Source organism: Dendropsophus ebraccatus, chromosome 1, assembly GCF_027789765.1.
Source record: "Dendropsophus ebraccatus isolate aDenEbr1 chromosome 1, aDenEbr1.pat, whole genome shotgun sequence".
NCBI lineage: Eukaryota > Metazoa > Chordata > Amphibia > Anura > Hylidae > Dendropsophus > Dendropsophus ebraccatus.
In genome coordinates, this window is record NC_091454.1 from 209427426 (window position 1) to 209451305 (window position 23880).

General features: G+C 47.2%; 48 non-coding genes across 48 annotated transcripts; all 48 read left to right on the forward strand.

The window, feature by feature from the left end:
* The first annotated feature begins 192 nt into the window (after positions 1-192).
* Positions 193-265, forward strand: TRNAW-CCA (transfer RNA tryptophan (anticodon CCA)). The gene has a single exon. It is a non-coding gene; the product is annotated as a tRNA-Trp (tRNA).
* Positions 266-678: 413 nt separating this feature from the next.
* TRNAW-CCA (transfer RNA tryptophan (anticodon CCA)) lies at positions 679-750 on the forward strand. The gene has a single exon. It is a non-coding gene; the product is annotated as a tRNA-Trp (tRNA).
* Positions 751-1173: 423 nt separating this feature from the next.
* Positions 1174-1245, forward strand: TRNAW-CCA (transfer RNA tryptophan (anticodon CCA)). The gene has a single exon. It is a non-coding gene; the product is annotated as a tRNA-Trp (tRNA).
* Positions 1246-1658: 413 nt separating this feature from the next.
* TRNAW-CCA (transfer RNA tryptophan (anticodon CCA)) lies at positions 1659-1730 on the forward strand. Its single transcript has one exon. It is a non-coding gene; the product is annotated as a tRNA-Trp (tRNA).
* Positions 1731-2152: 422 nt separating this feature from the next.
* Positions 2153-2224, forward strand: TRNAW-CCA (transfer RNA tryptophan (anticodon CCA)). Its single transcript has one exon. It is a non-coding gene; the product is annotated as a tRNA-Trp (tRNA).
* Positions 2225-2637: 413 nt separating this feature from the next.
* On the forward strand, positions 2638-2709 carry TRNAW-CCA (transfer RNA tryptophan (anticodon CCA)). The gene has a single exon. It is a non-coding gene; the product is annotated as a tRNA-Trp (tRNA).
* Positions 2710-3132: 423 nt separating this feature from the next.
* Positions 3133-3204, forward strand: TRNAW-CCA (transfer RNA tryptophan (anticodon CCA)). The gene has a single exon. It is a non-coding gene; the product is annotated as a tRNA-Trp (tRNA).
* A 413-nt stretch (positions 3205-3617) lies between these two features.
* TRNAW-CCA (transfer RNA tryptophan (anticodon CCA)) lies at positions 3618-3689 on the forward strand. Its single transcript has one exon. It is a non-coding gene; the product is annotated as a tRNA-Trp (tRNA).
* A 423-nt stretch (positions 3690-4112) lies between these two features.
* On the forward strand, positions 4113-4184 carry TRNAW-CCA (transfer RNA tryptophan (anticodon CCA)). The gene has a single exon. It is a non-coding gene; the product is annotated as a tRNA-Trp (tRNA).
* Positions 4185-4597: 413 nt separating this feature from the next.
* On the forward strand, positions 4598-4669 carry TRNAW-CCA (transfer RNA tryptophan (anticodon CCA)). Its single transcript has one exon. It is a non-coding gene; the product is annotated as a tRNA-Trp (tRNA).
* A 423-nt stretch (positions 4670-5092) lies between these two features.
* Positions 5093-5164, forward strand: TRNAW-CCA (transfer RNA tryptophan (anticodon CCA)). Its single transcript has one exon. It is a non-coding gene; the product is annotated as a tRNA-Trp (tRNA).
* A 413-nt stretch (positions 5165-5577) lies between these two features.
* TRNAW-CCA (transfer RNA tryptophan (anticodon CCA)) lies at positions 5578-5649 on the forward strand. Its single transcript has one exon. It is a non-coding gene; the product is annotated as a tRNA-Trp (tRNA).
* Positions 5650-6071: 422 nt separating this feature from the next.
* On the forward strand, positions 6072-6143 carry TRNAW-CCA (transfer RNA tryptophan (anticodon CCA)). Its single transcript has one exon. It is a non-coding gene; the product is annotated as a tRNA-Trp (tRNA).
* Positions 6144-6556: 413 nt separating this feature from the next.
* Positions 6557-6628, forward strand: TRNAW-CCA (transfer RNA tryptophan (anticodon CCA)). Its single transcript has one exon. It is a non-coding gene; the product is annotated as a tRNA-Trp (tRNA).
* A 422-nt stretch (positions 6629-7050) lies between these two features.
* Positions 7051-7122, forward strand: TRNAW-CCA (transfer RNA tryptophan (anticodon CCA)). The gene has a single exon. It is a non-coding gene; the product is annotated as a tRNA-Trp (tRNA).
* A 413-nt stretch (positions 7123-7535) lies between these two features.
* TRNAW-CCA (transfer RNA tryptophan (anticodon CCA)) lies at positions 7536-7607 on the forward strand. The gene has a single exon. It is a non-coding gene; the product is annotated as a tRNA-Trp (tRNA).
* A 422-nt stretch (positions 7608-8029) lies between these two features.
* On the forward strand, positions 8030-8101 carry TRNAW-CCA (transfer RNA tryptophan (anticodon CCA)). The gene has a single exon. It is a non-coding gene; the product is annotated as a tRNA-Trp (tRNA).
* Positions 8102-8514: 413 nt separating this feature from the next.
* TRNAW-CCA (transfer RNA tryptophan (anticodon CCA)) lies at positions 8515-8586 on the forward strand. The gene has a single exon. It is a non-coding gene; the product is annotated as a tRNA-Trp (tRNA).
* Positions 8587-8999: 413 nt separating this feature from the next.
* Positions 9000-9071, forward strand: TRNAW-CCA (transfer RNA tryptophan (anticodon CCA)). The gene has a single exon. It is a non-coding gene; the product is annotated as a tRNA-Trp (tRNA).
* A 413-nt stretch (positions 9072-9484) lies between these two features.
* Positions 9485-9556, forward strand: TRNAW-CCA (transfer RNA tryptophan (anticodon CCA)). Its single transcript has one exon. It is a non-coding gene; the product is annotated as a tRNA-Trp (tRNA).
* Positions 9557-9978: 422 nt separating this feature from the next.
* TRNAW-CCA (transfer RNA tryptophan (anticodon CCA)) lies at positions 9979-10050 on the forward strand. The gene has a single exon. It is a non-coding gene; the product is annotated as a tRNA-Trp (tRNA).
* A 413-nt stretch (positions 10051-10463) lies between these two features.
* On the forward strand, positions 10464-10535 carry TRNAW-CCA (transfer RNA tryptophan (anticodon CCA)). Its single transcript has one exon. It is a non-coding gene; the product is annotated as a tRNA-Trp (tRNA).
* A 417-nt stretch (positions 10536-10952) lies between these two features.
* Positions 10953-11024, forward strand: TRNAW-CCA (transfer RNA tryptophan (anticodon CCA)). The gene has a single exon. It is a non-coding gene; the product is annotated as a tRNA-Trp (tRNA).
* A 413-nt stretch (positions 11025-11437) lies between these two features.
* On the forward strand, positions 11438-11509 carry TRNAW-CCA (transfer RNA tryptophan (anticodon CCA)). Its single transcript has one exon. It is a non-coding gene; the product is annotated as a tRNA-Trp (tRNA).
* A 423-nt stretch (positions 11510-11932) lies between these two features.
* Positions 11933-12004, forward strand: TRNAW-CCA (transfer RNA tryptophan (anticodon CCA)). Its single transcript has one exon. It is a non-coding gene; the product is annotated as a tRNA-Trp (tRNA).
* A 413-nt stretch (positions 12005-12417) lies between these two features.
* TRNAW-CCA (transfer RNA tryptophan (anticodon CCA)) lies at positions 12418-12489 on the forward strand. The gene has a single exon. It is a non-coding gene; the product is annotated as a tRNA-Trp (tRNA).
* Positions 12490-12911: 422 nt separating this feature from the next.
* On the forward strand, positions 12912-12983 carry TRNAW-CCA (transfer RNA tryptophan (anticodon CCA)). The gene has a single exon. It is a non-coding gene; the product is annotated as a tRNA-Trp (tRNA).
* A 414-nt stretch (positions 12984-13397) lies between these two features.
* On the forward strand, positions 13398-13469 carry TRNAW-CCA (transfer RNA tryptophan (anticodon CCA)). The gene has a single exon. It is a non-coding gene; the product is annotated as a tRNA-Trp (tRNA).
* Positions 13470-13891: 422 nt separating this feature from the next.
* On the forward strand, positions 13892-13963 carry TRNAW-CCA (transfer RNA tryptophan (anticodon CCA)). Its single transcript has one exon. It is a non-coding gene; the product is annotated as a tRNA-Trp (tRNA).
* A 413-nt stretch (positions 13964-14376) lies between these two features.
* On the forward strand, positions 14377-14448 carry TRNAW-CCA (transfer RNA tryptophan (anticodon CCA)). The gene has a single exon. It is a non-coding gene; the product is annotated as a tRNA-Trp (tRNA).
* A 422-nt stretch (positions 14449-14870) lies between these two features.
* Positions 14871-14942, forward strand: TRNAW-CCA (transfer RNA tryptophan (anticodon CCA)). The gene has a single exon. It is a non-coding gene; the product is annotated as a tRNA-Trp (tRNA).
* Positions 14943-15355: 413 nt separating this feature from the next.
* On the forward strand, positions 15356-15427 carry TRNAW-CCA (transfer RNA tryptophan (anticodon CCA)). Its single transcript has one exon. It is a non-coding gene; the product is annotated as a tRNA-Trp (tRNA).
* Positions 15428-15849: 422 nt separating this feature from the next.
* TRNAW-CCA (transfer RNA tryptophan (anticodon CCA)) lies at positions 15850-15921 on the forward strand. The gene has a single exon. It is a non-coding gene; the product is annotated as a tRNA-Trp (tRNA).
* Positions 15922-16334: 413 nt separating this feature from the next.
* TRNAW-CCA (transfer RNA tryptophan (anticodon CCA)) lies at positions 16335-16406 on the forward strand. Its single transcript has one exon. It is a non-coding gene; the product is annotated as a tRNA-Trp (tRNA).
* Positions 16407-16823: 417 nt separating this feature from the next.
* On the forward strand, positions 16824-16895 carry TRNAW-CCA (transfer RNA tryptophan (anticodon CCA)). The gene has a single exon. It is a non-coding gene; the product is annotated as a tRNA-Trp (tRNA).
* Positions 16896-17308: 413 nt separating this feature from the next.
* TRNAW-CCA (transfer RNA tryptophan (anticodon CCA)) lies at positions 17309-17380 on the forward strand. Its single transcript has one exon. It is a non-coding gene; the product is annotated as a tRNA-Trp (tRNA).
* Positions 17381-18288: 908 nt separating this feature from the next.
* On the forward strand, positions 18289-18360 carry TRNAW-CCA (transfer RNA tryptophan (anticodon CCA)). The gene has a single exon. It is a non-coding gene; the product is annotated as a tRNA-Trp (tRNA).
* Positions 18361-18782: 422 nt separating this feature from the next.
* On the forward strand, positions 18783-18854 carry TRNAW-CCA (transfer RNA tryptophan (anticodon CCA)). Its single transcript has one exon. It is a non-coding gene; the product is annotated as a tRNA-Trp (tRNA).
* Positions 18855-19268: 414 nt separating this feature from the next.
* TRNAW-CCA (transfer RNA tryptophan (anticodon CCA)) lies at positions 19269-19340 on the forward strand. The gene has a single exon. It is a non-coding gene; the product is annotated as a tRNA-Trp (tRNA).
* Positions 19341-19763: 423 nt separating this feature from the next.
* TRNAW-CCA (transfer RNA tryptophan (anticodon CCA)) lies at positions 19764-19835 on the forward strand. The gene has a single exon. It is a non-coding gene; the product is annotated as a tRNA-Trp (tRNA).
* A 414-nt stretch (positions 19836-20249) lies between these two features.
* Positions 20250-20321, forward strand: TRNAW-CCA (transfer RNA tryptophan (anticodon CCA)). The gene has a single exon. It is a non-coding gene; the product is annotated as a tRNA-Trp (tRNA).
* A 423-nt stretch (positions 20322-20744) lies between these two features.
* Positions 20745-20816, forward strand: TRNAW-CCA (transfer RNA tryptophan (anticodon CCA)). The gene has a single exon. It is a non-coding gene; the product is annotated as a tRNA-Trp (tRNA).
* A 413-nt stretch (positions 20817-21229) lies between these two features.
* Positions 21230-21301, forward strand: TRNAW-CCA (transfer RNA tryptophan (anticodon CCA)). The gene has a single exon. It is a non-coding gene; the product is annotated as a tRNA-Trp (tRNA).
* Positions 21302-21723: 422 nt separating this feature from the next.
* Positions 21724-21795, forward strand: TRNAW-CCA (transfer RNA tryptophan (anticodon CCA)). Its single transcript has one exon. It is a non-coding gene; the product is annotated as a tRNA-Trp (tRNA).
* A 413-nt stretch (positions 21796-22208) lies between these two features.
* TRNAW-CCA (transfer RNA tryptophan (anticodon CCA)) lies at positions 22209-22280 on the forward strand. The gene has a single exon. It is a non-coding gene; the product is annotated as a tRNA-Trp (tRNA).
* Positions 22281-22697: 417 nt separating this feature from the next.
* On the forward strand, positions 22698-22769 carry TRNAW-CCA (transfer RNA tryptophan (anticodon CCA)). The gene has a single exon. It is a non-coding gene; the product is annotated as a tRNA-Trp (tRNA).
* Positions 22770-23182: 413 nt separating this feature from the next.
* On the forward strand, positions 23183-23254 carry TRNAW-CCA (transfer RNA tryptophan (anticodon CCA)). The gene has a single exon. It is a non-coding gene; the product is annotated as a tRNA-Trp (tRNA).
* Positions 23255-23676: 422 nt separating this feature from the next.
* Positions 23677-23748, forward strand: TRNAW-CCA (transfer RNA tryptophan (anticodon CCA)). The gene has a single exon. It is a non-coding gene; the product is annotated as a tRNA-Trp (tRNA).
* The last annotated feature ends 132 nt before the right edge of the window (positions 23749-23880 follow it).

The window sequence follows — 23880 nt, forward strand, 5'->3', positions numbered from 1 at the left end:
CAGTAGGTTGTGTTATAGTCTTTCTTTCAAAAAAGACCTCCAAGACCTCTCCTCATAGCCCTCTCCTGCATAGCAAGTTCAGAATCTAGACTTAGACGCTTTAGCGAGGAATCTGTCCTGTCCTGAATCTAGACTTAGTTGCTTTGGCAAGGAATCTGTCCTGAATCCCTTCGAGAAAAGGCTGGCAGAGGTGACCTCGTGGCGCAACGGTAGCGCGTCTGACTCCAGATCAGGAAGGTTGCGTGTTCAAATCACGTCGGGGTCAGCGGTCTCTTTAGTCATTGTGCGACTCTTTAGACCTTCCTAGCGGACTGTTCCGTTGATTAAGATGCCAGATCTGCTGATTTTCTTGCTCTGTTTAATACCCATGCGAAACACCTACGAGGCAGTCGCAAATAACCTGGCTTAAGGGCCTTAAAGTCCTTCCCGACTCCATTCATGACAATGGTAACATGACCTTAGGTCAATATTCCATCTCTGCTAATCTAGTCATAGGTTTTGTTGTAGTCTTTCTTTCAAAAAAGACCTCCAAGACCTCTCACAGCCCTCTCCTGCATAGCAAGTTCAGAATCTAGACTTTGACGCTTTAGCGAGGAATCTGTCCTGTCCTGAATCTAGACTTAGTTGCTTTGGCAAGGAATCTGTCCTGAATCCCTTCGAGAAAAGGCTGGCAGAGGTGACCTCGTGGCGCAACGGTAGCGCGTCTGACTCCAGATCAGAAGGTTGCGTGTTCAAATCACGTCGGGGTCAGCGCTCTCTTTAGTCGTTGTGCGACTCTTTAGACCTTCCTAGCGGACTGTTCCGTTGATGAAAATGCCAGAGCTGCTGATTTTCTTGCTTTGTTCAATACCCATGCGAAACACCTACGAGGCAGTTGCAAATAACCTGGCTTTAGGGCCTTAAAGTCCTTCCCGACTCCATTCATGACAATGGTAACACGACCTTAGGTCAATATTCCATCTCTGCTAATCTAGTCAGTAGGTTGTGTTATAGTCTTTCTTTCAAAAAAGACCTCCAAGACCTCTCCTCATAGCCCTCTCCTGCATAGCAAGTTCAGAATCTAGACTTAGACGCTTTAGCGAGGAATCTGTCCTGTCCTGTCCTGAATCTAGACTTAGTTGCTTTTGCAAGGAATCTGTCCTGAATCCCTTCGAGAAAAGGCCTGGCAGAGGTGACCTCGTGGCGCAACGGTAGCGCGTCTGACTCCAGATCAGGAGGTTGCGTGTTCAAATCACGTCGGGGTCAGCGGTCTCTTTAGTCATTGTGCGACTCTTTAGACCTTCCTAGCGGACTGTTCCGTTGATTAAGATGCCAGATCTGCTGATTTTCTTGCTCTGTTTAATACCCATGCGAAACACCTACGAGGCAGTCGCAAATAACCTGGCTTAAGGGCCTTAAAGTCCTTCCCGACTCCATTCATGACAATGGTAACATGACCTTAGGTCAATATTCCATCTCTGCTAATCTAGTCATAGGTTTTGTTGTAGTCTTTCTTTCAAAAAAGACCTCCAAGACCTCTCACAGCCCTCTCCTGCATAGCAAGTTCAGAATCTAGACTTTGACGCTTTAGCGAGGAATCTGTCCTGTCCTGAATCTAGACTTAGTTGCTTTGGCAAGGAATCTGTCCTGAATCCCTTCGAGAAAAGGCTGGCAGAGGTGACCTCGTGGCGCAACGGTAGCGCGTCTGACTCCAGATCAGAAGGTTGCGTGTTCAAATCACGTCGGGGTCAGCGCTCTCTTTAGTCGTTGTGCGACTCTTTAGACCTTCCTAGCGGACTGTTCCGTTGATGAAAATGCCAGAGCTGCTGATTTTCTTGCTTTGTTCAATACCCATGCGAAACACCTACGAGGCAGTTGCAAATAACCTGGCTTTAGGGCCTTAAAGTCCTTCCCGACTCCATTCATTACAATGGTAACACGACCTTAGGTCAATATTCCATCTCTGCTAATCTAGTCAGTAGGTTGTGTTATAGTCTTTCTTTCAAAAAAGACCTCCAAGACCTCTCCTCATAGCCCTCTCCTGCATAGCAAGTTCAGAATCTAGACTTAGACGCTTTAGCGAGGAATCTGTCCTGTCCTGTCCTGAATCTAGACTTAGTTGCTTTGGCAAGGAATCTGTCCTGAATCCCTTCGAGAAAAGGCTGGCAGAGGTGACCTCGTGGCGCAACGGTAGCGCGTCTGACTCCAGATCAGGAGGTTGCGTGTTCAAATCACGTCGGGGTCAGCGGTCTATTTAGTCATTGTGCGACTCTTTAGACCTTCCTAGCGGACTGTTCCGTTGATTAAGATGCCAGATCTGCTGATTTTCTTGCTCTGTTTAATACCCATGCGAAACACCTACGAGGCAGTCGCAAATAACCTGGCTTAAGGGCCTTAAAGTCCTTCCCGACTCCATTCATGACAATGGTAACATGACCTTAGGTCAATATTCCATCTCTGCTAATCTAGTCATAGGTTTTGTTGTAGTCTTTCTTTCAAAAAAGACCTCCAAGACCTCTCACAGCCCTCTCCTGCATAGCAAGTTCAGAATCTAGACTTTGACGCTTTAGCGAGGAATCTGTCCTGTCCTGAATCTAGACTTAGTTGCTTTGGCAAGGAATCTGTCCTGAATCCCTTCGAGAAAAGGCTGGCAGAGGTGACCTCGTGGCGCAACGGTAGCGCGTCTGACTCCAGATCAGAAGGTTGCGTGTTCAAATCATGTCGGGGTCAGCGGTCTCTTTAGTCATTGTGCGACTCTTTAGTCCTTCCTAGCGGACTGTTCCGTTGATTAAGATGCCAGATCTGCTGATTTTCTTGCTCTGTTTAATACCCATGCGAAACACCTACGAGGCAGTTGCAAATAACCTGGCTTTAGGGCCTTAAAGTCCTTCCCGACTCCATTCATGACAATGGTAACACGACCTTAGGTCAATATTCCATCTCTGCTAATCTAGTCAGTAGGTTGTGTTATAGTCTTTCTTTCAAAAAAGACCTCCAAGACCTCTCCTCATAGCCCTCTCCTGCATAGCAAGTTCAGAATCTAGACTTAGACGCTTTAGCGAGGAATCTGTCCTGTCCTGTCCTGAATCTAGACTTAGTTGCTTTTGCAAGGAATCTGTCCTGAATCCCTTCGAGAAAAGTCCTGGCAGAGGTGACCTCGTGGCGCAACGGTAGCGCGTCTGACTCCAGATCAGGAGGTTGCGTGTTCAAATCACGTCGGGGTCAGCGGTCTCTTTAGTCATTGTGCGACTCTTTAGACCTTCCTAGCGGACTGTTCCGTTGATTAAGATGCCAGATCTGCTGATTTTCTTGCTCTGTTTAATACCCATGCGAAACACCTACGAGGCAGTCGCAAATAACCTGGCTTAAGGGCCTTAAAGTCCTTCCCGACTCCATTCATGACAATGGTAACATGACCTTAGGTCAATATTCCATCTCTGCTAATCTAGTCATAGGTTTTGTTGTAGTCTTTCTTTCAAAAAAGACCTCCAAGACCTCTCACAGCCCTCTCCTGCATAGCAAGTTCAGAATCTAGACTTTGACGCTTTAGCGAGGAATCTGTCCTGTCCTGAATCTAGACTTAGTTGCTTTGGCAAGGAATCTGTCCTGAATCCCTTCGAGAAAAGGCTGGCAGAGGTGACCTCGTGGCGCAACGGTAGCGCGTCTGACTCCAGATCAGAAGGTTGCGTGTTCAAATCACGTCGGGGTCAGCGCTCTCTTTAGTCGTTGTGCGACTCTTTAGACCTTCCTAGCGGACTGTTCCGTTGATGAAAATGCCAGAGCTGCTGATTTTCTTGCTTTGTTCAATACCCATGCGAAACACCTACGAGGCAGTTGCAAATAACCTGGCTTTAGGGCCTTAAAGTCCTTCCCGACTCCATTCATGACAATGGTAACACGACCTTAGGTCAATATTCCATCTCTGCTAATCTAGTCAGTAGGTTGTGTTATAGTCTTTCTTTCAAAAAAGACCTCCAAGACCTCTCCTCATAGCCCTCTCCTGCATAGCAAGTTCAGAATCTAGACTTAGACGCTTTAGCGAGGAATCTGTCCTGTCCTGTCCTGAATCTAGACTTAGTTGCTTTTGCAAGGAATCTGTCCTGAATCCCTTCGAGAACAATCCTGGCAGAGGTGACCTCGTGGCGCAACGGTAGCGCGTCTGACTCCAGATCAGGAGGTTGCGTGTTCAAATCACGTCGGGGTCAGCGGTCTCTTTAGTCATTGTGCGACTCTTTAGACCTTCCTAGCGGACTGTTCCGTTGATTAAGATGCCAGATCTGCTGATTTTCTTGCTCTGTTTAATACCCATGCGAAACACCTACGAGGCAGTCGCAAATAACCTGGCTTAAGGGCCTTAAAGTCCTTCCCGACTCCATTCATGACAATGGTAACATGACCTTAGGTCAATATTCCATCTCTGCTAATCTAGTCATAGGTTTTGTTGTAGTCTTTCTTTCAAAAAAGACCTCCAAGACCTCTCACAGCCCTCTCCTGCATAGCAAGTTCAGAATCTAGACTTTGACGCTTTAGCGAGGAATCTGTCCTGTCCTGAATCTAGACTTAGTTGCTTTGGCAAGGAATCTGTCCTGAATCCCTTCGAGAAAAGGCTGGCAGAGGTGACCTCGTGGCGCAACGGTAGCGCGTCTGACTCCAGATCAGAAGGTTGCGTGTTCAAATCACGTCGGGGTCAGCGCTCTCTTTAGTTCGTTGTGCGACTCTTTAGACCTTCCTAGCGGACTGTTCCGTTGATGAAAATGCCAGAGCTGCTGATTTTCTTGCTTTGTTCAATACCCATGCGAAACACCTACGAGGCAGTTGCAAATAACCTGGCTTTAGGGCCTTAAAGTCCTTCCCGACTCCATTCATGACAATGGTAACACGACCTTAGGTCAATATTCCATCTCTGCTAATCTAGTCAGTAGGTTGTGTTATAGTCTTTCTTTCAAAAAAGACCTCCAAGACCTCTCCTCATAGCCCTCTCCTGCATAGCAAGTTCAGAATCTAGACTTAGACGCTTTAGCGAGGAATCTGTCCTGTCCTGTCCTGAATCTAGACTTAGTTGCTTTTGCAAGGAATCTGTCCTGAATCCCTTCGAGACAGTCCTGGCAGAGGTGACCTCGTGGCGCAACGGTAGCGCGTCTGACTCCAGATCAGGAGGTTGCGTGTTCAAATCACGTCGGGGTCAGCGGTCTCTTTAGTCATTGTGCGACTCTTTAGACCTTCCTAGCGGACTGTTCCGTTGATTAAGATGCCAGATCTGCTGATTTTCTTGCTCTGTTTAATACCCATGCGAAACACCTACGAGGCAGTCGCAAATAACCTGGCTTAAGGGCCTTAAAGTCCTTCCCGACTCCATTCATGACAATGGTAACATGACCTTAGGTCAATATTCCATCTCTGCTAATCTAGTCATAGGTTTTGTTGTAGTCTTTCTTTCAAAAAAGACCTCCAAGACCTCTCACAGCCCTCTCCTGCATAGCAAGTTCAGAATCTAGACTTTGACGCTTTAGCGAGGAATCTGTCCTGTCCTGAATCTAGACTTAGTTGCTTTGGCAAGGAATCTGTCCTGAATCCCTTCGAGAAAAGGCTGGCAGAGGTGACCTCGTGGCGCAACGGTAGCGCGTCTGACTCCAGATCAGAAGGTTGCGTGTTCAAATCACGTCGGGGTCAGCGCTCTCTTTAGTCGTTGTGCGACTCTTTAGACCTTCCTAGCGGACTGTTCCGTTGATGAAAATGCCAGAGCTGCTGATTTTCTTGCTTTGTTCAATACCCATGCGAAACACCTACGAGGCAGTTGCAAATAACCTGGCTTTAGGGCCTTAAAGTCCTTCCCGACTCCATTCATGACAATGGTAACACGACCTTAGGTCAATATTCCATCTCTGCTAATCTAGTCAGTAGGTTGTGTTATAGTCTTTCTTTCAAAAAAGACCTCCAAGACCTCTCCTCATAGCCCTCTCCTGCATAGCAAGTTCAGAATCTAGACTTAGACGCTTTAGCGAGGAATCTGTCCTGTCCTGTCCTGAATCTAGACTTAGTTGCTTTTGCAAGGAATCTGTCCTGAATCCCTTCGAGACAATCCTGGCAGAGGTGACCTCGTGGCGCAACGGTAGCGCGTCTGACTCCAGATCAGGAGGTTGCGTGTTCAAATCACGTCGGGGTCAGCGGTCTCTTTAGTCATTGTGCGACTCTTTAGACCTTCCTAGCGGACTGTTCCGTTGATTAAGATGCCAGATCTGCTGATTTTCTTGCTCTGTTTAATACCCATGCGAAACACCTACGAGGCAGTCGCAAATAACCTGGCTTAAGGGCCTTAAAGTCCTTCCCGACTCCATTCATGACAATGGTAACATGACCTTAGGTCAATATTCCATCTCTGCTAATCTAGTCATAGGTTTTGTTGTAGTCTTTCTTTCAAAAAAGACCTCCAAGACCTCTCACAGCCCTCTCCTGCATAGCAAGTTCAGAATCTAGACTTTGACGCTTTAGCGAGGAATCTGTCCTGTCCTGAATCTAGACTTAGTTGCTTTGGCAAGGAATCTGTCCTGAATCCCTTCGAGAAAAGGCTGGCAGAGGTGACCTCGTGGCGCAACGGTAGCGCGTCTGACTCCAGATCAGAAGGTTGCGTGTTCAAATCACGTCGGGGTCAGCGCTCTCTTTAGTCGTTGTGCGACTCTTTAGACCTTCCTAGCGGACTGTTCCGTTGATGAAAATGCCAGAGCTGCTGATTTTCTTGCTTTGTTCAATACCCATGCGAAACACCTACGAGGCAGTTGCAAATAACCTGGCTTTAGGGCCTTAAAGTCCTTCCCGACTCCATTCATGACAATGGTAACACGACCTTAGGTCAATATTCCATCTCTGCTAATCTAGTCAGTAGGTTGTGTTATAGTCTTTCTTTCAAAAAAGACCTCCAAGACCTCTCCTCATAGCCCTCTCCTGCATAGCAAGTTCAGAATCTAGACTTAGACGCTTTAGCGAGGAATCTGTCCTGTCCTGTCCTGAATCTAGACTTAGTTGCTTTTGCAAGGAATCTGTCCTGAATCCCTTCGAGACAATCCTGGCAGAGGTGACCTCGTGGCGCAACGGTAGCGCGTCTGACTCCAGATCAGGAGGTTGCGTGTTCAAATCACGTCGGGGTCAGCGGTCTCTTTAGTCATTGTGCGACTCTTTAGACCTTCCTAGCGGACTGTTCCGTTGATTAAGATGCCAGATCTGCTGATTTTCTTGCTCTGTTTAATACCCATGCGAAACACCTACGAGGCAGTCGCAAATAACCTGGCTTAAGGGCCTTAAAGTCCTTCCCGACTCCATTCATGACAATGGTAACATGACCTTAGGTCAATATTCCATCTCTGCTAATCTAGTCATAGGTTTTGTTGTAGTCTTTCTTTCAAAAAAGACCTCCAAGACCTCTCACAGCCCTCTCCTGCATAGCAAGTTCAGAATCTAGACTTTGACGCTTTAGCGAGGAATCTGTCCTGTCCTGAATCTAGACTTAGTTGCTTTGGCAAGGAATCTGTCCTGAATCCCTTCGAGAAAAGGCTGGCAGAGGTGACCTCGTGGCGCAACGGTAGCGCGTCTGACTCCAGATCAGAAGGTTGCGTGTTCAAATCACGTCGGGGTCAGCGCTCTCTTTAGTCGTTGTGCGACTCTTTAGACCTTCCTAGCGGACTGTTCCGTTGATGAAAATGCCAGAGCTGCTGATTTTCTTGCTTTGTTCAATACCCATGCGAAACACCTACGAGGCAGTTGCAAATAACCTGGCTTTAGGGCCTTAAAGTCCTTCCCGACTCCATTCATGACAATGGTAACACGACCTTAGGTCAATATTCCATCTCTGCTAATCTAGTCAGTAGGTTGTGTTATAGTCTTTCTTTCAAAAAAGACCTCCAAGACCTCTCCTCATAGCCCTCTCCTGCATAGCAAGTTCAGAATCTAGACTTAGACGCTTTAGCGAGGAATCTGTCCTGTCCTGTCCTGAATCTAGACTTAGTTGCTTTTGCAAGGAATCTGTCCTGAATCCCTTCGAGACAATCCTGGCAGAGGTGACCTCGTGGCGCAACGGTAGCGCGTCTGACTCCAGATCAGGAGGTTGCGTGTTCAAATCACGTCGGGGTCAGCGGTCTCTTTAGTCATTGTGCGACTCTTTAGACCTTCCTAGCGGACTGTTCCGTTGATTAAGATGCCAGATCTGCTGATTTTCTTGCTCTGTTTAATACCCATGCGAAACACCTACGAGGCAGTCGCAAATAACCTGGCTTAAGGGCCTTAAAGTCCTTCCCGACTCCATTCATGACAATGGTAACATGACCTTAGGTCAATATTCCATCTCTGCTAATCTAGTCATAGGTTTTGTTGTAGTCTTTCTTTCAAAAAAGACCTCCAAGACCTCTCACAGCCCTCTCCTGCATAGCAAGTTCAGAATCTAGACTTTGACGCTTTAGCGAGGAATCTGTCCTGTCCTGAATCTAGACTTAGTTGCTTTGGCAAGGAATCTGTCCTGAATCAATTCGAGAAATGGCTGGCAGAGGTGACCTCGTGGCGCAACGGTAGCGCGTCTGACTCCAGATCAGAAGGTTGCGTGTTCAAATCACGTCGGGGTCAGCGCTCTCTTTAGTCATTGTGCGACTCTTTAGACCTTCCTAGCGGACTGTTCCGTTGATTAAGATGCCAGATCTGCTGATTTTCTTGCTCTGTTTAATACCCATGCGAAACACCTACGAGGCAGTCGCAAATAACCTGGCTTAAGGGCCTTAAAGTCCTTCCCGACTCCATTCATGACAATGGTAACACGACCTTAGGTCAATATTCCATCTCTGCTAATCTAGTCATAGGTTTTGTTGTAGTCTTTCTTTCAAAAAAGACCTCCAAGACCTCTCACAGCCCTCTCCTGCATAGCAAGTTCAGAATCTAGACTTAGACGCTTTAGCGAGGAATCTGTCCTGTCCTGAATCTAGACTTAGTTGCTTTGGCAAGGAATCTGTCCTGAATCCCTTCGAGAAAAGGCTGGCAGAGGTGACCTCGTGGCGCAACGGTAGCGCGTCTGACTCCAGATCAGGAGGTTGCGTGTTCAAATCACGTCGGGGTCAGCGGTCTCTTTAGTCATTGTGCGACTCTTTAGACCTTCCTAGCGGACTGTTCCGTTGATTAAGATGCCAGATCTGCTGATTTTCTTGCTCTGTTTAATACCCATGCGAAACACCTACGAGGCAGTCGCAAATAACCTGGCTTAAGGGCCTTAAAGTCCTTCCCGACTCCATTCATGACAATGGTAACATGACCTTAGGTCAATATTCCATCTCTGCTAATCTAGTCATAGGTTTTGTTGTAGTCTTTCTTTCAAAAAAGACCTCCAAGACCTCTCACAGCCCTCTCCTGCATAGCAAGTTCAGAATCTAGACTTTGACGCTTTAGCGAGGAATCTGTCCTGTCCTGAATCTAGACTTAGTTGCTTTGGCAAGGAATCTGTCCTGAATCCCTTCGAGAAAAGGCTGGCAGAGGTGACCTCGTGGCGCAACGGTAGCGCGTCTGACTCCAGATCAGAAGGTTGCGTGTTCAAATCACGTCGGGGTCAGCGCTCTCTTTAGTCGTTGTGCGACTCTTTAGACCTTCCTAGCGGACTGTTCCGTTGATGAAAATGCCAGAGCTGCTGATTTTCTTGCTTTGTTCAATACCCATGCGAAACACCTACGAGGCAGTTGCAAATAACCTGGCTTTAGGGCCTTAAAGTCCTTCCCGACTCCATTCATGACAATGGTAACACGACCTTAGGTCAATATTCCATCTCTGCTAATCTAGTCAGTAGGTTGTGTTATAGTCTTTCTTTCAAAAAAGACCTCCAAGACCTCTCCTCATAGCCCTCTCCTGCATAGCAAGTTCAGAATCTAGACTTAGACGCTTTAGCGAGGAATCTGTCCTGTCCTGTCCTGAATCTAGACTTAGTTGCTTTTGCAAGGAATCTGTCCTGAATCCCTTCGAGACAATCCTGGCAGAGGTGACCTCGTGGCGCAACGGTAGCGCGTCTGACTCCAGATCAGGAGGTTGCGTGTTCAAATCACGTCGGGGTCAGCGGTCTCTTTAGTCATTGTGCGACTCTTTAGACCTTCCTAGCGGACTGTTCCGTTGATTAAGATGCCAGATCTGCTGATTTTCTTGCTCTGTTTAATACCCATGCGAAACACCTACGAGGCAGTCGCAAATAACCTGGCTTAAGGGCCTTAAAGTCCTTCCCGACTCCATTCATGACAATGGTAACATGACCTTAGGTCAATATTCCATCTCTGCTAATCTAGTCATAGGTTTTGTTGTAGTCTTTCTTTCAAAAAAGACCTCCAAGACCTCTCACAGCCCTCTCCTGCATAGCAAGTTCAGAATCTAGACTTTGACGCTTTAGCGAGGAATCTGTCCTGTCCTGAATCTAGACTTAGTTGCTTTGGCAAGGAATCTGTCCTGAATCCCTTCGAGAAAAGGCTGGCAGAGGTGACCTCGTGGCGCAACGGTAGCGCGTCTGACTCCAGATCAGAAGGTTGCGTGTTCAAATCACGTCGGGGTCAGCGCTCTCTTTAGTCGTTGTGCGACTCTTTAGACCTTCCTAGCGGACTGTTCCGTTGATGAAAATGCCAGAGCTGCTGATTTTCTTGCTTTGTTCAATACCCATGCGAAACACCTACGAGGCAGTTGCAAATAACCTGGCTTTAGGGCCTTAAAGTCCTTCCCGACTCCATTCATTACAATGGTAACACGACCTTAGGTCAATATTCCATCTCTGCTAATCTAGTCAGTAGGTTGTGTTATAGTCTTTCTTTCAAAAAAGACCTCCAAGACCTCTCCTCATAGCCCTCTCCTGCATAGCAAGTTCAGAATCTAGACTTAGACGCTTTAGCGAGGAATCTGTCCTGTCCTGAATCTAGACTTAGTTGCTTTTGCAAGGAATCTGTCCTGAATCCCTTCGAGACAATGCTGGCAGAGGTGACCTCGTGGCGCAACGGTAGCGCGTCTGACTCCAGATCAGGAGGTTGCGTGTTCAAATCACGTCGGGGTCAGCGGTCTCTTTAGTCATTGTGCGACTCTTTAGACCTTCCTAGCGGACTGTTCCGTTGATTAAGATGCCAGATCTGCTGATTTTCTTGCTCTGTTTAATACCCATGCGAAACACCTACGAGGCAGTCGCAAATAACCTGGCTTAAGGGCCTTAAAGTCCTTCCCGACTCCATTCATGACAATGGTAACATGACCTTAGGTCAATATTCCATCTCTGCTAATCTAGTCATAGGTTTTGTTGTAGTCTTTCTTTCAAAAAAGACCTCCAAGACCTCTCACAGCCCTCTCCTGCATAGCAAGTTCAGAATCTAGACTTTGACGCTTTAGCGAGGAATCTGTCCTGTCCTGAATCTAGACTTAGTTGCTTTGGCAAGGAATCTGTCCTGAATCCCTTCGAGAAAAGGCTGGCAGAGGTGACCTCGTGGCGCAACGGTAGCGCGTCTGACTCCAGATCAGAAGGTTGCGTGTTCAAATCACGTCGGGGTCAGCGCTCTCTTTAGTCGTTGTGCGACTCTTTAGACCTTCCTAGCGGACTGTTCCGTTGATGAAAATGCCAGAGCTGCTGATTTTCTTGCTTTGTTCAATACCCATGCGAAACACCTACGAGGCAGTTGCAAATAACCTGGCTTTAGGGCCTTAAAGTCCTTCCCGACTCCATTCATGACAATGGTAACACGACCTTAGGTCAATATTCCATCTCTGCTAATCTAGTCAGTAGGTTGTGTTATAGTCTTTCTTTCAAAAAAGACCTCCAAGACCTCTCCTCATAGCCCTCTCCTGCATAGCAAGTTCAGAATCTAGACTTAGACGCTTTAGCGAGGAATCTGTCCTGTCCTGTCCTGAATCTAGACTTAGTTGCTTTTGCAAGGAATCTGTCCTGAATCCCTTCGAGACAAGTCCTGGCAGAGGTGACCTCGTGGCGCAACGGTAGCGCGTCTGACTCCAGATCAGGAGGTTGCGTGTTCAAATCACGTCGGGGTCAGCGGTCTCTTTAGTCATTGTGCGACTCTTTAGACCTTCCTAGCGGACTGTTCCGTTGATTAAGATGCCAGATCTGCTGATTTTCTTGCTCTGTTTAATACCCATGCGAAACACCTACGAGGCAGTCGCAAATAACCTGGCTTAAGGGCCTTAAAGTCCTTCCCGACTCCATTCATGACAATGGTAACATGACCTTAGGTCAATATTCCATCTCTGCTAATCTAGTCATAGGTTTTGTTGTAGTCTTTCTTTCAAAAAAGACCTCCAAGACCTCTCACAGCCCTCTCCTGCATAGCAAGTTCAGAATCTAGACTTTGACGCTTTAGCGAGGAATCTGTCCTGTCCTGAATCTAGACTTAGTTGCTTTGGCAAGGAATCTGTCCTGAATCCCTTCGAGAAAAGGCTGGCAGAGGTGACCTCGTGGCGCAACGGTAGCGCGTCTGACTCCAGATCAGAAGGTTGCGTGTTCAAATCACGTCGGGGTCAGCGCTCTCTTTAGTCGTTGTGCGACTCTTTAGACCTTCCTAGCGGACTGTTCCGTTGATGAAAATGCCAGAGCTGCTGATTTTCTTGCTTTGTTCAATACCCATGCGAAACACCTACGAGGCAGTTGCAAATAACCTGGCTTTAGGGCCTTAAAGTCCTTCCCGACTCCATTCATTACAATGGTAACACGACCTTAGGTCAATATTCCATCTCTGCTAATCTAGTCAGTAGGTTGTGTTATAGTCTTTCTTTCAAAAAAGACCTCCAAGACCTCTCCTCATAGCCCTCTCCTGCATAGCAAGTTCAGAATCTAGACTTAGACGCTTTAGCGAGGAATCTGTCCTGTCCTGTCCTGAATCTAGACTTAGTTGCTTTTGCAAGGAATCTGTCCTGAATCCCTTCGAGACAATCCTGGCAGAGGTGACCTCGTGGCGCAACGGTAGCGCGTCTGACTCCAGATCAGGAGGTTGCGTGTTCAAATCACGTCGGGGTCAGCGGTCTCTTTAGTCATTGTGCGACTCTTTAGACCTTCCTAGCGGACTGTTTCCGTTGATTAAGATGCCAGATCTGCTGATTTTCTTGCTCTGTTTAATACCCATGCGAAACACCTACGAGGCAGTCGCAAATAACCTGGCTTAAGGGCCTTAAAGTCCTTCCCGACTCCATTCATGACAATGGTAACATGACCTTAGGTCAATATTCCATCTCTGCTAATCTAGTCATAGGTTTTGTTGTAGTCTTTCTTTCAAAAAAGACCTCCAAGACCTCTCACAGCCCTCTCCTGCATAGCAAGTTCAGAATCTAGACTTTGACGCTTTAGCGAGGAATCTGTCCTGTCCTGAATCTAGACTTAGTTGCTTTGGCAAGGAATCTGTCCTGAATCCCTTCGAGAAAAGGCTGGCAGAGGTGACCTCGTGGCGCAACGGTAGCGCGTCTGACTCCAGATCAGAAGGTTGCGTGTTCAAATCACGTCGGGGTCAGCGCTCTCTTTAGTCGTTGTGCGACTCTTTAGACCTTCCTAGCGGACTGTTCCGTTGATGAAAATGCCAGAGCTGCTGATTTTCTTGCTTTGTTCAATACCCATGCGAAACACCTACGAGGCAGTTGCAAATAACCTGGCTTTAGGGCCTTAAAGTCCTTCCCGACTCCATTCATTACAATGGTAACACGACCTTAGGTCAATATTCCATCTCTGCTAATCTAGTCAGTAGGTTGTGTTATAGTCTTTCTTTCAAAAAAGACCTCCAAGACCTCTCCTCATAGCCCTCTCCTGCATAGCAAGTTCAGAATCTAGACTTAGACGCTTTAGCGAGGAATCTGTCCTGTCCTGTCCTGAATCTAGACTTAGTTGCTTTTGCAAGGAATCTGTCCTGAATCCCTTCGAGACAATCCTGGCAGAGGTGACCTCGTGGCGCAACGGTAGCGCGTCTGACTCCAGATCAGGAGGTTGCGTGTTCAAATCACGTCGGGGTCAGCGGTCTCTTTAGTCATTGTGCGACTCTTTAGACCTTCCTAGCGGACTGTTCCGTTGATTAAGATGCCAGATCTGCTGATTTTCTTGCTCTGTTTAATACCCATGCGAAACACCTACGAGGCAGTCGCAAATAACCTGGCTTAAGGGCCTTAAAGTCCTTCCCGACTCCATTCATGACAATGGTAACATGACCTTAGGTCAATATTCCATCTCTGCTAATCTAGTCATAGGTTTTGTTGTAGTCTTTCTTTCAAAAAAGACCTCCAAGACCTCTCACAGCCCTCTCCTGCATAGCAAGTTCAGAATCTAGACTTTGACGCTTTAGCGAGGAATCTGTCCTGTCCTGAATCTAGACTTAGTTGCTTTGGCAAGGAATCTGTCCTGAATCCCTTCGAGAAAAGGCTGGCAGAGGTGACCTCGTGGCGCAACGGTAGCGCGTCTGACTCCAGATCAGAAGGTTGCGTGTTCAAATCACGTCGGGGTCAGCGCTCTCTTTAGTCGTTGTGCGACTCTTTAGACCTTCCTAGCGGACTGTTCCGTTGATGAAAATGCCAGAGCTGCTGATTTTCTTGCTTTGTTCAATACCCATGCGAAACACCTACGAGGCAGTTGCAAATAACCTGGCTTTAGGGCCTTAAAGTCCTTCCCGACTCCATTCATGACAATGGTAACACGACCTTAGGTCAATATTCCATCTCTGCTAATCTAGTCAGTAGGTTGTGTTATAGTCTTTCTTTCAAAAAAGACCTCCAAGACCTCTCCTCATAGCCCTCTCCTGCATAGCAAGTTCAGAATCTAGACTTAGACGCTTTAGCGAGGAATCTGTCCTGTCCTGTCCTGAATCTAGACTTAGTTGCTTTTGCAAGGAATCTGTCCTGAATCCCTTCGAGACAATCCTGGCAGAGGTGACCTCGTGGCGCAACGGTAGCGCGTCTGACTCCAGATCAGGAGGTTGCGTGTTCAAATCACGTCGGGGTCAGCGGTCTCTTTAGTCATTGTGCGACTCTTTAGACCTTCCTAGCGGACTGTTCCGTTGATTAAGATGCCAGATCTGCTGATTTTCTTGCTCTGTTTAATACCCATGCGAAACACCTACGAGGCAGTCGCAAATAACCTGGCTTAAGGGCCTTAAAGTCCTTCCCGACTCCATTCATGACAATGGTAACATGACCTTAGGTCAATATTCCATCTCTGCTAATCTAGTCATAGGTTTTGTTGTAGTCTTTCTTTCAAAAAAGACCTCCAAGACCTCTCACAGCCCTCTCCTGCATAGCAAGTTCAGAATCTAGACTTTGACGCTTTAGCGAGGAATCTGTCCTGTCCTGAATCTAGACTTAGTTGCTTTGGCAAGGAATCTGTCCTGAATCCCTTCGAGAAAAGGCTGGCAGAGGTGACCTCGTGGCGCAACGGTAGCGCGTCTGACTCCAGATCAGAAGGTTGCGTGTTCAAATCACGTCGGGGTCAGCGCTCTCTTTAGTTGTTGTGCGACTCTTTAGACCTTCCTAGCGGACTGTTCCGTTGATGAAAATGCCAGAGCTGCTGATTTTCTTGCTTTGTTCAATACCCATGCGAAACACCTACGAGGCAGTTGCAAATAACCTGGCTTTAGGGCCTTAAAGTCCTTCCCGACTCCATTCATTACAATGGTAACACGACCTTAGGTCAATATTCCATCTCTGCTAATCTAGTCAGTAGGTTGTGTTATAGTCTTTCTTTCAAAAAAGACCTCCAAGACCTCTCCTCATAGCCCTCTCCTGCATAGCAAGTTCAGAATCTAGACTTAGACGCTTTAGCGAGGAATCTGTCCTGTCCTGTCCTGAATCTAGACTTAGTTGCTTTTGCAAGGAATCTGTCCTGAATCCCTTCGAGACAATCCTGGCAGAGGTGACCTCGTGGCGCAACGGTAGCGCGTCTGACTCCAGATCAGGAGGTTGCGTGTTCAAATCACGTCGGGGTCAGCGGTCTCTTTAGTCATTGTGCGACTCTTTAGACCTTCCTAGCGGACTGTTCCGTTGATTAAGATGCCAGATCTGCTGATTTTCTTGCTCTGTTTAATACCCATGCGAAACACCTACGAGGCAGTCGCAAATAACCTGGCTTAAGGGCCTTAAAGTCCTTCCCGACTCCATTCATGACAATGGTAACATGACCTTAGGTCAATATTCCATCTCTGCTAATCTAGTCATAGGTTTTGTTGTAGTCTTTCTTTCAAAAAAGACCTCCAAGACCTCTCACAGCCCTCTCCTGCATAGCAAGTTCAGAATCTAGACTTTGACGCTTTAGCGAGGAATCTGTCCTGTCCTGAATCTAGACTTAGTTGCTTTGGCAAGGAATCTGTCCTGAATCCCTTCGAGAAAAGGCTGGCAGAGGTGACCTCGTGGCGCAACGGTAGCGCGTCTGACTCCAGATCAGAAGGTTGCGTGTTCAAATCACGTCGGGGTCAGCGCTCTCTTTAGTCGTTGTGCGACTCTTTAGACCTTCCTAGCGGACTGTTCCGTTGATGAAAATGCCAGAGCTGCTGATTTTCTTGCTTTGTTCAATACCCATGCGAAACACCTACGAGGCAGTTGCAAATAACCTGGCTTTAGGGCCTTAAAGTCCTTCCCGACTCCATTCATGACAATGGTAACACGACCTTAGGTCAATATTCCATCTCTGCTAATCTAGTCAGTAGGTTGTGTTATAGTCTTTCTTTCAAAAAAGACCTCCAAGACCTCTCCTCATAGCCCTCTCCTGCATAGCAAGTTCAGAATCTAGACTTAGACGCTTTAGCGAGGAATCTGTCCTGTCCTGAATCTAGACTTAGTTGCTTTGCAAGGAATCTGTCCTGAATCCCTTCGAGAAAAGGCCTGGCAGAGGTGACCTCGTGGCGCAACGGTAGCGCGTCTGACTCCAGATCAGGAGGTTGCGTGTTCAAATCACGTCGGGGTCAGCGGTCTCTTTAGTCATTGTGCGACTCTTTAGACCTTCCTAGCGGACTGTTCCGTTGATTAAGATGCCAGATCTGCTGATTTTCTTGCTCTGTTTAATACCCATGCGAAACACCTACGAGGCAGTCGCAAATAACCTGGCTTAAGGGCCTTAAAGTCCTTCCCGACTCCATTCATGACAATGGTAACATGACCTTAGGTCAATATTCCATCTCTGCTAATCTAGTCATAGGTTTTGTTGTAGTCTTTCTTTCAAAAAAGACCTCCAAGACCTCTCACAGCCCTCTCCTGCATAGCAAGTTCAGAATCTAGACTTTGACGCTTTAGCGAGGAATCTGTCCTGTCCTGAATCTAGACTTAGTTGCTTTGGCAAGGAATCTGTCCTGAATCCCTTCGAGAAAAGGCTGGCAGAGGTGACCTCGTGGCGCAACGGTAGCGCGTCTGACTCCAGATCAGAAGGTTGCGTGTTCAAATCACGTCGGGGTCAGCGCTCTCTTTAGTCGTTGTGCGACTCTTTAGACCTTCCTAGCGGACTGTTCCGTTGATGAAAATGCCAGAGCTGCTGATTTTCTTGCTTTGTTCAATACCCATGCGAAACGCCTACGAGGCAGTTGCAAATAACCTGGCTTTAGGGCCTTAAAGTCCTTCCCGACTCCATTCATTACAATGGTAACACGACCTTAGGTCAATATTCCATCTCTGCTAATCTAGTCAGTAGGTTGTGTTATAGTCTTTCTTTCAAAAAAGACCTCCAAGACCTCTCCTCATAGCCCTCTCCTGCATAGCAAGTTCAGAATCTAGACTTAGACGCTTTAGCGAGGAATCTGTCCTGTCCTGTCCTGAATCTAGACTTAGTTGCTTTTGCAAGGAATCTGTCCTGAATCCCTTCGAGAAAAGGCTGCTAGAGGTGACCTCGTGGCGCAACGGTAGCGCGTCTGACTCCAGATCAGGAGGTTGCGTGTTCAAATCAACGTCGGGGTCAGCGGTCTCTTTAGTTATTGTGCGACTCTTTAGACCTTCCTAGCGGACTGTTTCGTTGATTAAGATGCCAGATCTGCTGATTTTCTTGCTCTGTTTAATACCCATGCGAAACACCTACGAGGCAGTCGCAAATAACCTGGCTTAAGGGCCTTAAAGTCCTTCCCGACTCCATTCATGACAATGGTAACATGACCTTAGGTCAATATTCCATCTCTGCTAATCTAGTCATAGGTTTTGTTGTAGTCTTTCTTTCAAAAAAGACCTCCAAGACCTCTCACAGCCCTCTCCTGCATAGCAAGTTCAGAATCTAGACTTTGACGCTTTAGCGAGGAATCTGTCCTGTCCTGAATCTAGACTTAGTTGCTTTGGCAAGGAATCTGTCCTGAATCCCTTCGAGAAAAGGCTGGCAGAGGTGACCTCGTGGCGCAACGGTAGCGCGTCTGACTCCAGATCAGAAGGTTGCGTGTTCAAATCACGTCGGGGTCAGCGCTCTCTTTAGTCGTTGTGCGACTCTTTAGACCTTCCTAGCGGACTGTTCCGTTGATGAAAATGCCAGAGCTGCTGATTTTCTTGCTTTGTTCAATACCCATGCGAAACACCTACGAGGCAGTTGCAAATAACCTGGCTTTAGGGCCTTAAAGTCCTTCCCGACTCCATTCATGACAATGGTAACACGACCTTAGGTCAATATTCCATCTCTGCTAATCTAGTCAGTAGGTTGTGTTATAGTCTTTCTTTCAAAAAAGACCTCCAAGACCTCTCCTCATAGCCCTCTCCTGCATAGCAAGTTCAGAATCTAGACTTAGACGCTTTAGCGAGGAATCTGTCCTGTCCTGTCCTGAATCTAGACTTAGTTGCTTTTGCAAGGAATCTGTCCTGAATCCCTTCGAGACAATCCTGGCAGAGGTGACCTCGTGGCGCAACGGTAGCGCGTCTGACTCCAGATCAGGAGGTTGCGTGTTCAAATCACGTCGGGGTCAGCGGTCTCTTTAGTTCATTGTGCGACTCTTTAGACCTTCCTAGCGGACTGTTCCGTTGATTAAGATGCCAGATCTGCTGATTTTCTTGCTCTGTTTAATACCCATGCGAAACACCTACGAGGCAGTCGCAAATAACCTGGCTTAAGGGCCTTAAAGTCCTTCCCGACTCCATTCATGACAATGGTAACATGACCTTAGGTCAATATTCCATCTCTGCTAATCTAGTCATAGGTTTTGTTGTAGTCTTTCTTTCAAAAAAGACCTCCAAGACCTCTCACAGCCCTCTCCTGCATAGCAAGTTCAGAATCTAGACTTTGACGCTTTAGCGAGGAATCTGTCCTGTCCTGAATCTAGACTTAGTTGCTTTGGCAAGGAATCTGTCCTGAATCCCTTCGAGAAAAGGCTGGCAGAGGTGACCTCGTGGCGCAACGGTAGCGCGTCTGACTCCAGATCAGAAGGTTGCGTGTTCAAATCACGTCGGGGTCAGCGCTCTCTTTAGTCGTTGTGCGACTCTTTAGACCTTCCTAGCGGACTGTTCCGTTGATGAAAATGCCAGAGCTGCTGATTTTCTTGCTTTGTTCAATACCCATGCGAAACACCTACGAGGCAGTTGCAAATAACCTGGCTTTAGGGCCTTAAAGTCCTTCCCGACTCCATTCATGACAATGGTAACACGACCTTAGGTCAATATTCCATCTCTGCTAATCTAGTCAGTAGGTTGTGTTATAGTCTTTCTTTCAAAAAAGACCTCCAAGACCTCTCCTCATAGCCCTCTCCTGCATAGCAAGTTCAGAATCTAGACTTAGACGCTTTAGCGAGGAATCTGTCCTGTCCTGTCCTGAATCTAGACTTAGTTGCTTTTGCAAGGAATCTGTCCTGAATCCCTTCGAGACAAGTCCTGGCAGAGGTGACCTCGTGGCGCAACGGTAGCGCGTCTGACTCCAGATCAGGAGGTTGCGTGTTCAAATCACGTCGGGGTCAGCGGTCTCTTTAGTTCATTGTGCGACTCTTTAGACCTTCCTAGCGGACTGTTCCGTTGATTAAGATGCCAGATCTGCTGATTTTCTTGCTCTGTTTAATACCCATGCGAAACACCTACGAGGCAGTCGCAAATAACCTGGCTTAAGGGCCTTAAAGTCCTTCCCGACTCCATTCATGACAATGGTAACATGACCTTAGGTCAATATTCCATCTCTGCTAATCTAGTCATAGGTTTTGTTGTAGTCTTTCTTTCAAAAAAGACCTCCAAGACCTCTCACAGCCCTCTCCTGCATAGCAAGTTCAGAATCTAGACTTTGACGCTTTAGCGAGGAATCTGTCCTGTCCTGAATCTAGACTTAGTTGCTTTGGCAAGGAATCTGTCCTGAATCCCTTCGAGAAAAGGCTGGCAGAGGTGACCTCGTGGCGCAACGGTAGCGCGTCTGACTCCAGATCAGAAGGTTGCGTGTTCAAATCACGTCGGGGTCAGCGCTCTCTTTAGTCGTTGTGCGACTCTTTAGACCTTCCTAGCGGACTGTTCCGTTGATGAAAATGCCAGAGCTGCTGATTTTCTTGCTTTGTTCAATACCCATGCGAAACACCTACGAGGCAGTTGCAAATAACCTGGCTTTAGGGCCTTAAAGTCCTTCCCGACTCCATTCATTACAATGGTAACACGACCTTAGGTCAATATTCCATCTCTGCTAATCTAGTCAGTAGGTTGTGTTATAGTCTTTCTTTCAAAAAAGACCTCCAAGACCTCTCCTCATAGCCCTCTCCTGCATAGCAAGTTCAGAATCTAGACTTAGACGCTTTAGCGAGGAATCTGTCCTGTCCTGTCCTGAATCTAGACTTAGTTGCTTTTGCAAGGAATCTGTCCTGAATCCCTTCGAGAAAAGGCCTGGCAGAGGTGACCTCGTGGCGCAACGGTAGCGCGTCTGACTCCAGATCAGGAGGTTGCGTGTTCAAATCACGTCGGGGTCAGCGGTCTCTTTAGTCATTGTGCGACTCTTTAGACCTTCCTAGCGGACTGTTCCGTTGATTAAGATGCCAGATCTGCTGATTTTCTTGCTCTGTTTAATACCCATGCGAAACACCTACGAGGCAGTCGCAAATAACCTGGCTTAAGGGCCTTAAAGTCCTTCCCGACTCCATTCATGACAATGGTAACATGACCTTAGGTCAATATTCCATCTCTGCTAATCTAGTCATAGGTTTTGTTGTAGTCTTTCTTTCAAAAAAGACCTCCAAGACCTCTCACAGCCCTCTCCTGCATAGCAAGTTCAGAATCTAGACTTTGACGCTTTAGCGAGGAATCTGTCCTGTCCTGAATCTAGACTTAGTTGCTTTGGCAAGGAATCTGTCCTGAATCCCTTCGAGAAAAGGCTGGCAGAGGTGACCTCGTGGCGCAACGGTAGCGCGTCTGACTCCAGATCAGAAGGTTGCGTGTTCAAATCACGTCGGGGTCAGCGCTCTCTTTAGTCGTTGTGCGACTCTTTAGACCTTCCTAGCGGACTGTTCCGTTGATGAAAATGCCAGAGCTGCTGATTTTCTTGCTTTGTTCAATACCCATGCGAAACACCTACGAGGCAGTTGCAAATAACCTGGCTTTAGGGCCTTAAAGTCCTTCCCGACTCCATTCATTACAATGGTAACACGACCTTAGGTCAATATTCCATCTCTGCTAATCTAGTCAGTAGGTTGTGTTATAGTCTTTCTTTCAAAAAAGACCTCCAAGACCTCTCCTCATAGCCCTCTCCTGCATAGCAAGTTCAGAATCTAGACTTAGACGCTTTAGCGAGGAATCTGTCCTGTCCTGTCCTGAATCTAGACTTAGTTGCTTTTGCAAGGAATCTGTCCTGAATCCCTTCGAGACAATCCTGGCAGAGGTGACCTCGTGGCGCAACGGTAGCGCGTCTGACTCCAGATCAGGAGGTTGCGTGTTCAAATCACGTCGGGGTCAGCGGTCTCTTTAGTCATTGTGCGACTCTTTAGACCTTCCTAGCGGACTGTTCCGTTGATTAAGATGCCAGATCTGCTGATTTTCTTGCTCTGTTTAATACCCATGCGAAACACCTACGAGGCAGTCGCAAATAACCTGGCTTAAGGGCCTTAAAGTCCTTCCCGACTCCATTCATGACAATGGTAACATGACCTTAGGTCAATATTCCATCTCTGCTAATCTAGTCATAGGTTTTGTTGTAGTCTTTCTTTCAAAAAAGACCTCCAAGACCTCTCACAGCCCTCTCCTGCATAGCAAGTTCAGAATCTAGACTTTGACGCTTTAGCGAGGAATCTGTCCTGTCCTGAATCTAGACTTAGTTGCTTTGGCAAGGAATCTGTCCTGAATCCCTTCGAGAAAAGGCTGGCAGAGGTGACCTCGTGGCGCAACGGTAGCGCGTCTGACTCCAGATCAGAAGGTTGCGTGTTCAAATCACGTCGGGGTCAGCGCTCTCTTTAGTCGTTGTGCGACTCTTTAGACCTTCCTAGCGGACTGTTCCGTTGATGAAAATGCCAGAGCTGCTGATTTTCTTGCTTTGTTCAATACCCATGCGAAACACCTACGAGGCAGTTGCAAATAACCTGGCTTTAGGGCCTTAAAGTCCTTCCCGACTCCATTCATGACAATGGTAACACGACCTTAGGTCAATATTCCATCTCTGCTAATCTAGTCAGTAGGTTGTGTTATAGTCTTTCTTTCAAAAAAGACCTCCAAGACCTCTCCTCATAGCCCTCTCCTGCATAGCAAGTTCAGAATCTAGACTTAGACGCTTTAGCGAGGAATCTGTCCTGTCCTGAATCTAGACTTAGTTGCTTTTGCAAGGAATCTGTCCTGAATCCCTTCGAGAAAAACCTGGCAGAGGTGACCTCGTGGTGCAACGGTAGCGCGTCTGACTCCAGATCAGGAGGTTGCGTGTTCAAATCACGTCGGGGTCAGCGGTCTCTTTAGTCATTGTGCGACTCTTTAGACCTTCCTAGCGGACTGTTCCGTTGATTAAGATGCCAGATCTGCTGATTTTCTTGCTCTGTTTAATACCCATGCGAAACACCTACGAGGCAGTCGCAAATAACCTGGCTTAAGGCCCTTAAAGTCCTTCCCGACTCCATTCATGACAATGGTAACATGACCTTAGGTCAATATTCCATCTCTGCTAATCTAGTCATAGGTTTTGTTGTAGTCTTTCTTTCAAAAAAGACCTCCAAGACCTCTCACAGCCCTCTCCTGCATAGCAAGTTCAGAATCTAGACTTTGACGCTTTAGCGAGGAATCTGTCCTGTCCTGAATCTAGACTTAGTTGCTTTGGCAAGGAATCTGTCCTGAATCCCTTCGAGAAAAGGCTGGCAGAGGTGACCTCGTGGCGCAACGGTAGCGCGTCTGACTCCAGATCAGAAGGTTGCGTGTTCAAATCACGTCGGGGTCAGCGCTCTCTTTAGTCGTTGTGCGACTCTTTAGACCTTCCTAGCGGACTGTTCCGTTGATGAAAATGCCAGAGCTGCTGATTTTCTTGCTTTGTTCAATACCCATGCGAAACACCTACGAGGCAGTTGCAAATAACCTGGCTTTAGGGCCTTAAAGTCCTTCCCGACTCCATTCATTACAATGGTAACACGACCTTAGGTCAATATTCCATCTCTGCTAATCTAGTCAGTAGGTTGTGTTATAGTCTTTCTTTCAAAAAAGACCTCCAAGACCTCTCCTCATAGCCCTCTCCTGCATAGCAAGTTCAGAATCTAGACTTAGACGCTTTAGCGAGGAATCTGTCCTGTCCTGTCCTGAATCTAGACTTAGTTGCTTTTGCAAGGAATCTGTCCTGAATCCCTTCGAGACAATCCTGGCAGAGGTGACCTCGTGGCGCAACGGTAGCGCGTCTGACTCCAGATCAGGAGGTTGCGTGTTCAAATCACGTCGGGGTCAGCGGTCTCTTTAGTCATTGTGCGACTCTTTAGACCTTCCTAGCGGACTGTTCCGTTGATTAAGATGCCAGATCTGCTGATTTTCTTGCTCTGTTTAATACCCATGCGAAACACCTACGAGGCAGTCGCAAAT